The 14,328-nt window shown below is 44.1% G+C and overlaps 1 protein-coding gene across 1 annotated transcript in view; it reads right to left on the reverse strand.

The window, feature by feature from the left end:
- Positions 1-3,499, reverse strand: part of RDX (radixin) — a 39,804-nt gene extending 36,305 nt beyond the window's left edge. The window contains exon 1 of the mRNA XM_084520169.1: positions 3,289-3,499. The gene's annotated coding sequence lies outside the window, so the exon portion shown is untranslated. The remainder of the gene's footprint in view (positions 1-3,288) is intronic.
- Positions 3,500-14,328: the final 10,829 nt, after the last annotated feature.

Raw genomic sequence — 14,328 nt, forward strand, 5'->3', positions numbered from 1 at the left:
TCTTCACAGGAGAGGTGCTCCAGCCCTCTGGTCATTCTCAAGGCCCTCCTCTAGACTCCAACAGGTCCCTGTCCTTGTGCCCAGAGCTGAATGCAGGGCTCCAGGTGGGGTCTCACAAGAGCAGAGCAGAGGGGGACAATCCCCTCCCTCACCCTGCTGGCCTCGCTGCTTTTGGTGCGGCCCAGGGTACAGCTGGCTTTCTGGGCTGCATCAAAAGAAGGAACTTCTTAAAACTAAACGCACTTTTTCTTTTCAGTCTTGTACCGTTCCAATTTTTGAGGTGCCTAATAGCTTTAGAGGCAGCAGCAGGAAACGTACAGGCCACTGTACCTGACTGACTGGTCTCAGCTTTCTCCCAGAACATTTTACTCCAAAGCCGCCTGCGAGTACCTGCAGGGCAATCATCTTTTCCACTAAGCCTAACAGCTCCCTAATGACACGCTTGCAGAAGTCCAATAAAGAAGTTAATTCACCACAGGCTCTACCTCCGCATACATCTTTTTCAGACAGCCGAGGAGATGCGGTCTGCACAATTGTCTCGGAGGTAGGCAAACCCGCAAGCTATCTCACAAAAAAGGGGAGAAAAAGCTGAGTTCTGTAACAATAAAATAGAGACGTGACCATTGCTGGGTATGACAGAGTTCTCCATACCACCATTTTGAGTACTGCACCTACACCTTCCTAAGAACACCATTTCCTCCCAATTCTTCCCCCCAAGATACTAGAGACGAGCTTCCTGGGTCTCTGATAGATAATTCCCATGCAGCCAGTGCAATTGTTATGCCTTGAATGTATTTATAGCTAAATATATTTTGAAGAGGCAAGCGTTTCTTCCAAATGGGAGATCCTGGTAACTTCAAAAGCACAAATGGGAACTTGGCAGCACCGCAGTCAAATAGAAGGGAACACAGCCCAGCCAAGGAGTATTTATGCAATGCTTGCAGTTTTACCAGTCCGTGACAGATGTGCTGTATAACTTACATACTAATCTGAATATAAACTCCCATCCTCACATTTTAAAGTGCTCACAACTGGAGCAAACGAAATAACTGTAAGATTTTGAAGAGTTCTACAACTACAACGTCCACTCTTCCCACATATTTCTGACAGATGAGTAAAAATGGAAATTGCAGAATGTGGCCAGTACAAGTACTCTGTTGTTTCAATAAACTTCTCCATGGAAATACCACTGGCAGGTGACTGTCAGAAGTAAAATCCTGGTTATATCCCATTCCAGGAGCAGGTACTGTGTTTTCTGAATAAAGCAGGTAAGTCTCTTAGCAGCAGCTCCACAAAATAAAGAAAACTGCTAACACGAACTTGCCATTCGCATCAGCCTCCACGTGAGCTGGCTCGAGTTCTTGAGTCCAACTGTTCTCAAGGTGTTCACTCCCTGGTTGGGCCACTGCACTATTTGTTTCTCCTTGTATTACACGACTTGAAAGACAGAATAATTAATAAAGGTCTAAAACAAAGAAAAAAAAAAATCAAAGCACAGCTAAGGATTAGACTACCGGTGAAGTTGCCCCCCAGATGCAGCCCCTCAGTGCTGAAGGCAAAGAGTTTATTTACCAGGTCCCTTCAGCTCTGGAGAAAACTGGCTAAGTAAGGCACCCAGCGCTGCTTTCATGTACCGGTATCTTCTGACAATCAGGTCTTTCTCCACAAGTCTGTATAAAGTTTTGGTTACATTTACAGACTTGAAAATCCTCCCTTTCCTCTACTCCCACACACTTTTAATGCAATACAAAGCGATAGGACAGCTTTGATGTATTTAACACATCCAATACAAAGAAGTAATACCTTGAACAACTTTCCTTTTAATCCCTGCCAACAAAAGTACCCCTTCTTAAAAAGCTGAGCAGCAATTTAAGATCTCTGAAGAAGAAAGGCCATATACCTAGCCTAACAATGCCGCAAGTCCCTTTAGTTGCTTTATTTACCAGGATCTGCCTTCTAACGTCACAACCTTCTACATCTCTTACTCCCTAGCCTTGCACCTTGTAGATGAAGCCATGCTCATCCTACAGCTTTACCAAGTTTCCCATGAACCAACTTTTTTCTGGCAGCTCTGAGTATCTTCAACGCCTGCAATGCTCTCCATTGCAATTGCAGGAGTAGGCAGTGACAAGAACCCTTCTCGTCCTCCCGACAGACACTTTCACACTGTTTCTTTCAGTCAGCAGTCAATGAAAACTCTCTGGACAGCTCCTGACATGTCACACCACGTCCTTTTCCGTGCGTTTTTTAAAGTTGTTTACTGTACTTTTGCTCCCTCGCCTCCCGAGCTGATGGAAGAGCTGTGTCACCCAGCGCAAAGCTTGGAAACACGCCACTGCCATTTGCCAGGAGGGCTCTTATCTGGGAACACTGCATTGACCTACAGTTTATTTTTCTCACAGTCCCTCTTACGCTGAATCAATGGATCGATGGAGACGAGCCCTACAATCCCATACAGAGTCACTACTTTCCCCTTCATCGATTGCAAACCCACCTCGTGGCAGTTGCCGTAAGGTTTCTGCGTGCCAGCTCCACGCCTGCCCTCGCCACGCAGCACCCGGCAGTGCCGTGCCAAGGTGCTGTGTGTGAGCTTGAGGCGATCGTGGCATTTCTGTGGGCACCTGAGCAGGGTTAGTGCCGTGCAGGCTGGCGATGAGCCCTCACAACGCCGCCGTGGCTTACGAGGCAACAAGCGAATGGGAACTGGCTGGGTAAGGTGCAGGGACACCTCTGAGCCCTGGCCCGAAGCAGTCACAGAGACACAATGGGTTTAAATGCAGAAATGTAGCTACTAAAACTAAATAAGAAATTATTTTAAAAGCCTGGAGAGAAGAAGGTGAAATAATTTGCTGGGATGCCAGACAGCTTCGTACACCTCACGACCAGTCGAGTTGGCAGGGCGTCCAGAGAGAGAGAGAGAGCCCTCCCCGCGCTCAAATTAAGAAAAAAACGACAAAAACCAACCAAATCCCGCAGAGCTGAAGCCCGAAGCCCCTCGCTGCGCCGCCCTCGGGGCGCCCAGCACAAAGCCGCCCGGCAGCCGCACAAAGGCTCGCTCCGGGCCCTCCTGCACCGGCCGCGGGCCGCGCACAATAGCGAGCAACAGCTGCCCGCAGCCCCCTGCCTGTGAGGCGATCCCTCCCCTGCCCTCCCCGCTGACGGGACACAAATAACGCCGCGGGGCCGGGGGCGAGCTCCGGGGACCCCCCGCAGCCCCCTCCCGCCGCCTGAGGGGAGCCCGGAGCCGCCTCAGCGCCGCCTCAGCGCCCCCGTCCCGCCTCGCCTCACCTGGGGCCGCGCTCCCCCGGCCGGCGGGGGGGTCTGGGGGCGAGGCGCTGCCGGCTCCGGAGGGCTCAGGGCGCTCGCTGCCCACCCCCGCAGCCCCCGCCCGCCGCTGCGGGGCCGCCCCGGTGCTGCTGGCGGCGCCGCCGGGGACGAGGCGCCGAGCGCGGCGGGCGCTGACAGCTCCGCAATATGGCGGCGGCGGCCGCCGGGCGCATCCCCCTCCTCCTCCCTGCTCCCGCCTCCCCGCCTCTGTCGGGGGGTTCGCGGCTCGGGGCGCAGCGCGCATGCGCGGCGCGGGGGAGGGCGCATGCGCGCGGCGCGCGGGCGAAGCCGCTGCCCGCAGTGTGCTGGCGGAGGGGCACGGGGCCGGCGGGGCGCGGTGAGGAGGCGGTGCTGCGGCTTTGAGGGGGCGGTGGGGTGCCGTGTCCTGCCGCCGCGCTGAGGCTGGGGGGAGGTACCCCCCGCGGTCCTCGGCCCTCAAGAGGCTGCCAGGAGGCGTGATGCCACCCCTCGGTGTCCCGGGGGCGTGAGGAGCGTCCTCCCGTAGAAAAAAAATAAATAAATAAAAGTAAAAATGAAATAAAAACTGTTGTCTCGCCCACTTGAAGAGGCGAAACGGCTCCCGCGTCCGTGCTGGCGCAGGGCGGTGGGACCCTCACTGCTCCATCACTCCGAGGAGGAAGGGGCCGTGCTGCGGTCACGCGTGGCTTCCCCTATTCACACTTTTTTTTTTTTTTTTCGTACGCGAACCCTTCAAAAATCCATCCACAAACTTCTCGTGGAAGGACGAGGAAATTCTCCCAGTAGATCCTCCCAATCCTGAGAGACGAAGCTGAGGTGGTCCCAGCCCCCCCCCCCCCTCCTCACCCCCCCCACACCATGGACTTGCATTTTATTTTATTTTATTTGCAAGTGACTAGAGGTGCGCCCTGAGCTCTGGCAATGCAGCCAGGGAGGCCAAACAGCAAAGGGATCCACTTGAGCTCCCAGCCCTGAGTCATGCAGCTGCTATTAATACACCTCGCCCTCTGGCTGCCTGATAAAGAAGGAAAGGTTGGGGGAAGAACTGGGAGGAATTGCCAATTAATGTCCCTTCAGAAAGAATAATTAGTTTTAGGATGAATTGGAGGTGGAGAGCTAGGGAAGAAGAGGAGAGAGGCTCGGCAAGCCACAAGGAGTAATATCCCCGTGAATGTGTGGGAGCTGCACTGACTAACTCTTTTTGCATTTGTTTGGACAAAATCTAAAGAACATTCCCATAAACTAGATGACTACATACTGCAATCTGTGATGAAATTAAATTTATGTAAGACTGGGTATAATTGCTTCTTCTAGAAGCATTTAATGAATTTAATCTGTGATGATTTTATAGATTTTATTGTATATGTCAAAGAGGCATTTATTTCTCTCACAGTCATCACCACAGAACCCAAACATCTCAGTCTATTAAAGATAGATTCAATTTCTTCCCATGGGCTAAAATTTCAATTCCAGCTTTGTTTTTGCTTTTCTGTTCCAATGAAAAAGTGACCGTGGCTGGTTCCACCTGCTCTCTGTTGTTGTTGCTTGTCCTCAAGAACATCCTGGTTTGAAAGAGAAAATTCTGGAGCACGTTAAACTTCTCAAGTGTCCTGCAGCCTCTGCAGATGCATGGTTGTTTCCACTGATCATCGTCAGTATGCAACAAACTCTTCCCCATTTAGGTGGCCTTTTTCTGCATGTCAGAGCAAGATCCAAAGGCAATCAATAAAAGCTCTTCCAGGGAAAACAAGACCTTAATATCCATTCAATGACCTAAGGGTAGGAACTTTGATTCAGACCAGAAATCGTCTATGAATCAGTGCAGTAACAGATAAAAATATCTTCACTTTAGTTGACTGAATTAGAGGCTGGCTCTTCCTCTGACAGAGTCCATCGTGGACTGGCTCAGGTGTAGGAGTATTGCACTAGGACATGGGTCCGTGCTGATAGCAGGTGTAAAGAAAGTGCCTTTCAATGTGCACATTATCGTCTTAAGATATGCTTTATCTCTTATAACGGTGCACGAAGAATATTATTCCTCAAAAAAGTCAAGCTAAATAACATTCTTATCTACCTTGTCAACAGTATAATGTGGTTTTATTCTTGCCTTGCTTCCTTAACAAGGTGTAAACTCGCAGTGTGGCTGATAAAGCAGGACAGCAAAAAGAAAAGTGTAGTTAGAGATCGTACCCATTTTAGCCATGACACTGAAACTACAGAAAGAATTACAGCCAATAAAGAGAGCTTTCAGATATCCATATCAGCTTAAATTGCACAGTTATTGAAGAGGTAGGTTATAAAGATAAAGTTAATGATAAGAATACTGTAACTGTTATAAAGATAAAGTTAACGATAAGAATACTGTAACTGCATGATGTAAAAGTTTGTCTTCCAGCAGTAATGCCAACATGCAGCTCTTCATTAAAAAACAGATTTTAAACTTCCACTGCCCTATCTGAGGAATTAATCCTAGAATCGATTGTGACAGTAAAGGTTTCTGAGCCGTGACGGAGAGCATTAGTCAGTGTATTAGAAGTTTCTTCTACTAAAGCTAATCATGCAATCTGAGGGACATTTACTGGACAAGGCGGTTTGGAAAGGAGAACTAAAAAAAAAAAAAAAAAATCACTGAGAAATTTCCAAATTGTCTTGGCATGTTAAACGTTATGCAATACACCTTTATTTTATCCTGTAATCCAATCAAGAGTTATGCTGTCAGCTCGGATAGAAGCGTAGTTCTGCCCATACCATGCCACTGACATGAGAAGTTATACGTGGACGCAGCCTGCAAGTCTGCAACCCAGCTGCTCTTTCTGGGCATATTTATGCATGTGACTCAATACACACATATTCGTCTATTAATATGTTTACAGAGGCAGACCTTACAGCGCCAAGAATTATTGCAGGGTAGTTTAACTGTTACTAATTGTGCGGTCTAAAACAGAATTGTTTATTCTTTTGTTAATATTTGAATAAATATAATAGGATATGCTGCCTTAATGGACATTAATCACGTTTCTTTTTCCAACAAGTGTTGCCTTTTAAAGTCTCTACTAGAAAAAAAAATGGAATTGAAAGAATTTTGCAGTCATTAGATGAATCCAGTTCACAGATATTTTAAATATTTGGTGAATTTACAGTAAATGTCTGAAGTAATAGGTTTTGTGTCTGTTGTTAAATTTGTCATCTAAAATTAAATTTATCTAATTCCAAAAGTGTGTTGTTAAAATATGAAGTTTCAATAAAAATATGAAGATTCCAGTAACAACGCTGAACAATCCAAGTTGCCTTTACTTGAGTGTATTTCTATGGCCTGAGCTTTGATCAAGTTCAAAAGGCACGATGTGGTATGTTTCTGGGAAGGATTGGTCCTTTTCCTTTCTGAAATATTGTAGCTGTGTGGAGCACACTTAGGTGTCTTTCAACACCTCGGATCTCTGATTTGCAGCAGCTCCACAAACATTTATTGTTGATGGCTTCAGCTCCAGGAAGATGTCGAGGAGTCCAGTTCTGGAGATTCCCCTGTACACGTGTTGTGACGAGGGAGGACAGCCTCTGTGTGCTACAAGCAAGAGGGATTCTCTCTCCTCATCAGGGACACACAGAAAACAGAAAGGATAAACCAGGACCCCAAAGCCTGATCAAAGCATCTGGGAAACAAAATTCAGGATTATCTGCTACTGAACTGCTGTGCTGGCAGCTGGTTTGGTGTCAAACAGTTCTGCCTTTTGTTTTAACAACCTTGCTGAAAAGGCTTTAACCTTTAACATTCACACTGAAACCTGGCTTAACCTTTACCACTGAAAATCTGCAAGGTTGATTGCAAATGGTTTGTCCTGCAGCCCATTGAGTGCCTCCCAGTGAGACTTCAGGAAAACAGTGCTTCTCTCGAAGACTGCTCCCACCACATGCAAACAGATGGCTAGGGCCATGGGTCTCCCACTGCTGTGTCTGAGTAGCCCAAAAGCTTTGCTACCAAACATCTCTCACATATGATGACCTCCTCCACATTTTTCTCTTAGGTATTTAGCCTCTGATGCTGCAGCAAAGAGCAGCACTCTTGCAGTGTCAGCCCATCTCAGGGCCAAACTGTAATACCTATTCTGCTCAAGACTGAAAATAGCGAAATCACTTTTGAGGTCTGTTTAACAGTCTCAAATACAGATCTGAATTCATTTCAAGTGAATCACTACTTGCATCTCTGTGATAACAATTTGCAAATAATCTAATTTTTTCACACAAAATACAGATTACCCAGTTGTTATTTTTCATCTATTACCTCAGCCACCATTTTTATTTTATGTTTTTTTTTTTTTTTAATAATAGTTGGTAACTGCCCAAAGGGAAATTAACAAAGTAAACTGCTTTGCAGCTAAGGCTGGGGCAAGCTGTCTGATTTCTTGTATTCCAGCTGGGACAAATCTGTGCGTGTCACTGCTCCTGTGTCACGTCACCCAGACGTGCCTTCGCTGATACATGAGGTTGTCATCTAGCAGCTGACACTTAGCTGCAGTTCTGCTTCTGGCCACTTAATGTTTTTATCTCATTCATAGTTGTAATTATTATGACAAGTACAAGTTGTTCCGCAGTGACAGCGTTGTTTTTTTAGTGACAGTGTTTATTTTAGCTATCATATGGCTGTGGCTAGGTCTTAGCAGTGGAAATGAAAGCCATTGATAATCCTGGAGATATTAATTTCAGCAAAATAATGTTGAGTATTTATTGTGAAATAAAAGAAGAGGTAAGGCAATAGGCAGAGTTAAAGGCACCAGTCCCAACAACAACTTTTTTTTCTTGGATCTAGTTCTGTGGATGAAAAAGGGAACATGATTACCAAGGAATTGGATGCAAGCATTTGAAAGCTTAAAAAAAATATACAACTGTTAAAGTAAAAGCAAATGGTTTTGATTTCCACCACCCACCGAGGCGCATGTAAGCTGTTCGGAGATACAGCCGTACAACTCAGTGAATAAACAAAATCATATTAAAATATAGAGGTTTTTACTAGGAATCAGTCACTGAAGTATTTTTAGGTCCTCCACCCTCCTGATTTTACTGCATTCACTTGCTGCCTTATTAAGAAGCAAAAAGAATCAAGGCTGTGAGAGTTACGAGTTTTCAGCCAAAATACAGTCTCGAGACTGTGTCATCTCCTTGCCCTGCCAAACTGGACACGTCAAAACCTCAGAAGGGAAGTCCACCTTTCCCCTCAGCCCTGTCCAAATAGAGTGACTAGGACTCCTTTTCTAAAAGGGGAGTTTCCAGGAATGCTTACATATATTTAGGAAAGAAAAGCGAAAGCTGTTCCATTTTGTGTTTTCTACATATGGGATATTATGTCAGTAGCATCACAAAAGGTGGAAAAAATGCCTGCAGAACCAAAGGAGGCACCCCATCACCTCTTCAAGGGGATATTCCACAAAAGTCTCCCCAGCCCACTCTTACTAAGAAAACGTTCCAGTTAGAAGAAAACAGATGGCAATTTTTGCTGACGTCATTTTCATCTAAATTATATGTAGCCCTTAATCATGAACTTCCGCTGGGAAAAAAAAAAAAAAAAAAAAAAAAAACCAATTGCAAAAAAAAAAAAAAATCCACACCATGAATTTGATGTAAAGTAGCCAGCAAATACAATTCCTTCTTTATTTTACCACTCTGCTTCCCTTGAAATCAGTGGCTTATTTCAGAGTTAATCTGCTTGTACAGAGTAGCAAGCCAGCAGACTTCTGGGCTTCTGAAGGAATTTAAGAACAAAAAGGCTGAGCTAATACTAACAAAAGCATGAGTCATTAAAGCCAGCTACCACTCTATTGCTGAAGTGCATGTCTCTGCAGATTACTCCTTTTTTCACCTCCCTAGCACAGCAAGTGAGGCGTGTATCAAGGTTCTTCGTTTGCAGAAGCCAAATTAATCTCAAGGCTCTCTCATTAGCACACCTACAAAGATGCAATTTGGAGTCTGTAAGGTGATTCGGCCTTAAGAGGGCATGTGCTCTTGCAGCAGGTATCATGTTCCAATTTAATGTTATCAGAAGAAATCACCCTCAACTAAAGTTCAGCAAAGAGAACCATAAGGAAGGAAAGAGAAAGCTTCTCATACCTTTAAAAGCTGTTTCATTTTGCCATGTGTGAAGAAGGGCTGGAAAACTTAGCCGTATTTACTTGCTTTTAGGAGAAATACTGGAAGATACAGGCTATGGTTATCCTTAAGGAATGTTGGTAGTTGAAGATCCAGGTGAGTTAGGATGTTACAAGGGTACCAAAGCAATGAACTAGGATAAAATTGAAATGAGAAATGCATTTTAGACTCCTTTAATGTCTTCCTATTATAGGTCATTCATGAAGTTTAGAGGTGAAGAGAGGATGAAAGGGTGGAACATAAGGACAGATTTGGGACTTCAGATGCTGCTGAAATTAAAATTATAAAAACAGGTAAGTTGCTCCATGATTTTCCTAAACAAAGCACACTCCTGCTTGCTCCCACTTAAGCACCCAAGAGGAGTGTTACGCTGGTTGCCCTGATGATGGCTCATCATCGGAATTTCTTCTACTTGGAGCCAGTCAAAAAAAAAAAGTCAAAAAAATTGCATGAAGGTGGAGGTTTGCTAAATTGAAGGTCTGCCCCTTCTCGCTTCTTTACATCATTTCCTATCACATAAGTAAAGTTGAGCATTTTTTTCCTCATTGCTGCAGCTGGGCCCTGCAAACCTTGTTTCTGTGGTCAGTCTATGACAGATGGGAGGGAGTCCACCTATGCTGAGATACAGGGAGCACAATGGCAAATGAAGTTTACACAAGGTAGAGATGGTAAAAATGACTTAATCTTGCACATTATGTGGTAACAATTTTGTTTCCAGAAATATGGCTCTAGGTCATCCTGCTTGAGTAGGGCACAGTAGATGACCAACAGAGATCCCTTCCAACCTCAATCATTCTGTGATTCTGCAAAAAAAAAAAACACACACAGCTATCAATTTAAGCAGTACAATATGTTCCTATAAACAGCGAAATGTTCAACTGATAGATGTACGAATATCCAACCTGAGCTGAAATATTGCGTGCAGATCTGATCATTGGTGGTGGCTTAACCTAGGTGAGCTGCCAGGTGCCTATCAAGCTGCTCCCACTCCTCCTCCTTGACAAAACAGGAGCCTAAAAGACTACAGAACTAAGAAGACATTTGGAAATGGTGAAAGGTCATGGAAAAAAAAAAAAAAAAAGCAAAAAGGCAAAAAGACATCTGATTGAATTAGAACTTTTTGCCTAAGAAATGTAATTAATGAGATTCAAACACGTAAGCCTGAGGCTTAGGAGGGGAAAAAACAAACAAACAAACAAACAACAACAACAAAAAAAAAACAGCAGTGTATAGTAATGGAAAGCCAAGAGGGGTTGAGTGCTCTGCTGTCATCTTTTGCATAGAAAAGGAGCTGAACAGCAATGGGCAGGCTTGAAACCTTCTATTCGTACTTTGTGCTTTGTTCTATTCCTGTCAAGAAGTCAGCCACCAAGAAAAAAATGTTATAAAGTTGAAAAAGTGATGTAATTGCAGTAACATGTGAAAAGCCTGGGCAAACTAATTAGGCATAAATGTGCTTGGGGTTAGCAGTCACTCTGTTCTAAAACCACACTTTCAGCCTGTGGATGCAGAAACTCCTCAAAAAGGAACAGAAAGCTCTGAAAAAAAATCTTCCTTGGGCAACAAAGATTGTTTGTCTTCATACGTGATCTCCTGTGGAAAAGCACACGATCACTGATGAGTGACTAACAAAAAGGAATAGCTGGTAGGATGAAAGGGCAGCAGGTGACGGGGTGCAACTAACTGAAATGGCACAGTGACATTTCAACGTACAGCAGCCTAAACTGAGGTAGGTGGTAAATCCACAGGACTTGACACAAAGTACCAGTAAATAATGTATTACCTAAGGGGGTAAATAGCTGCCACCTGCCCTAAGAAACCAGAGCACATCCCTAAATTACTACTGTGCTTTAGAAAAGAGTAGTTGCTGTCCCATTTCTCTTCCTTTACTTCCCTAGTTTCAAAGCTCTGTCATATTAAGCCATTGGATTTGCTGATATAAATGGGCTGTATGGTATTTCTGTGGTCCCTTTTTAGTAAATAATCCCTAGAAATTCTGGGTCAAGATCTAGTGAAATGCTGGCAAACATAAAAATAGAATAGAGAACATGTTCATGAGCTTTCATATCCTTTGTCTTGTAATACAAGAGGAGGCAGATCATGAAGTTGAAAAGTAGTGTATTTGAAACCAAGTGTTATCTCTTCATCAGAGAACAAAATGGACTGAAAATCACTGCTACAGGATGTTGCTGAAGTGAAAACACACAGCAAGCATCTAAGAGGGAGTGCAATATTTTCTTGTCCTGAATTATTGTATTTCTGGATATTTTTGTTATTTATATGCGGTATTGAAAGAGAAAGCCAGCTTGAAACACAAGTTAGTAATTAAGTTGAATTCTCCAGCACCACACTTCTGCTGACAATATTTTTGGGTTTGTTTTATTTTTGTATCTTCTCAGCAGCACTGGGAAACAATGGTTAGATGTACACAATCGGGCTAAATTAACATAATGCAGTATGGCACGTTATATGCTCCAATGAGCTCAACATTGTCTGAGAAATAAAACTAGGTTTAGCCCACAGAGAGAGCATGTCAGTGATCAAACTCTACATGCCTTGAGGAAAAACGGGGAAGAATCTCTAAGGTTTAATTCTATAAAGCAAGGTTGCAAAGCAACTGCTGAAGTGCACATAATTGCTCCAAACTCTCTCTTTCTGAAAGGTCAGTTCTTAGTTCCCTTTAGGAGAACATAAGAAATACAAGTTACACAACTGTTCAGAAAATCCTTAATTTGGGTAGAAAGTCAGTTCTTCTACACAATTCGGGCTTTGGGAAAATTCATTTAGGCAGAAACTCATTTCAGGTGTTACTGTACAACAGTTAGGGCTCAGAAAACCTTGTTCCCAAATGCAACAGACCATGAAAATGTTGAGTTAGATTCCTATTTGCAGCTCTGCTTACCAATTAAAATTTATATGTTAAAATGCAATCGCCAACTGTTAAGAACCTCGAAAGTGCTACCATTCCTCACGGAAGGCTCTGTCACAGTACCATCCAAGATTATTAAAACTTCTCTGTATTTACAAAGACTGTTTTTAATATTCATTCTCTCACGTACACCAAATTATGATGGCAGTAAGTTCCACTATACAGCTCTCTGTGGAAGAACAGAATCCAGCTTTTAAGGTAACTTGCTCATTTTTCAATAGTAGCCTAGTCACGCTCCTCCTGCTAATGGTAGCAGAGCAGAACATAACATTTCTACTTAAGTGTCTTTTTCATTAGTAATTTTATGGTCACGCTGAAACACCACATCCTGCAAGACATAGTACTCACACTGTAAAACTCAGCAACAGAGGCTGTTAAGGTGATTTTACAAGGAAAATGAAGATATGCCCAAAGCCTGCACAGAGACTTTTAATCCAGACATTGCAAGTAAAGCCAGCAGTCATACTGTCACTGAGATGGACGTGAGTTCTGTGTTCAATTTTCACCATGCCACATGGGCATAACCTAATTCTTCTCGCCTTTTCCATTCAGAGTGGGTTTGAAATGGTAGAACAGCTCTGCTGTTGTCTCTGCTTGAGCTTGTGCCACTGCTGCTACTGCAGTTGCATAGCTGAGAACTGCTCCTGGAATTTTTCATCAAGACACGACCCTTCAGAATAATTCTACATAAAGGGTTCAGACCTTCTTCTAGGTGTTAGTATAACCAGATATCATTTGCTTCTCACAACATTTTCACCCCCCCCCAGAAGGGACTTTTAATTGCCAACAGTTTTCCTTATCAGTTGAAGGTATCCAAACTGCTAAATTGTACATAAATATAATCAGCAATCGGTCTCAAAAATATTTGTGTAGTACCTGAAGTAATCCCTTACTCAAAGGTTCACTACTTTCTACTGCAGTAAGTTAAAATGACAGCAAAGCTAGTCTCACAAGAGCTCTGAGTTCATACGCATTTTGGTTTGCAGAAAAACCCACCTAGATTGTTCCATATTTGGTGAAATCTAAACCACCAGACTCATATTCTTGCCGTACAGTGGGCAAAGCCACTGACAGATGTGTAGGACAAGAAAGATAAATAAATCATCAAATTAAGCAAGATAGATTACAACATATCATTTGCCCTAAACTAAGCTGGTACTATTACGCTTCTTTATACAAGATGGAAGAGCTCTAGCAAAAAGTGCAGAACACAGGATTTCTTCCAGAATATTTTCTTGCAAAGCAGAAGATGCACCGGAGGCACAGATGAGGATGTGGGGAGTTGTGGGTTCGTGTGGGCTGAGTGAGCGTACCTCAGCTGCTTCCTGGCGGCTGCTCGGCACGCTTCCTCTGGAACAGATTCACTCTGTCAGGCGTAAACCTGGTGGAGCACGGGGATCCGAGAGGAAGCAAACACACCCCCGGGGTTAGCTCACAGCAGGCACGGCTCAGTCATGGGTACCAGGCTGCATCGGCGTGGGACAGGCTGCTGTGGGCTGCCTGCGAGCCTTTCTGCAGCTGGCACACGAGAGATGGGCCACAGGTCGAGCCCCGGTGTATAGGGTGTGCTCTCCTACCTGCTGACTTCTCTGTACTTACACTAAAATATAAAACACCCAAATAAAAACATGGAATTCTGCATCATTGTCTTTGAACCTGAGTATTTTTCCATCAGTAAAATTTGCGTGCTTTGCAATAACACATGTAAAACTGCATTTTTGCTTCAGCTTTCTGAGGACATTGTGGTTTTCTATGCAGTAGGATTAATCTTTCAAACAAAACTCTTGATATGTTTGCAGTGCTGGAGATTTCAGCCTTTCATACACACCCTTTAACCCATTAACCCAGCATCGATAGTTATAAAAGGGAACAAATTCAGCCTAGTTAGTTGGCTGTCCCAGCTAACAAATGGCAGGTTCTACGGGCAGGCTGGCCTGCAATGACTGCAACAGTGC

This window comes from Aythya ferina, assembly GCF_964211825.1.
Source record: "Aythya ferina genome assembly, chromosome: 1".
In the NCBI taxonomy this organism is placed as follows: Eukaryota; Metazoa; Chordata; class Aves; order Anseriformes; family Anatidae; genus Aythya; species Aythya ferina.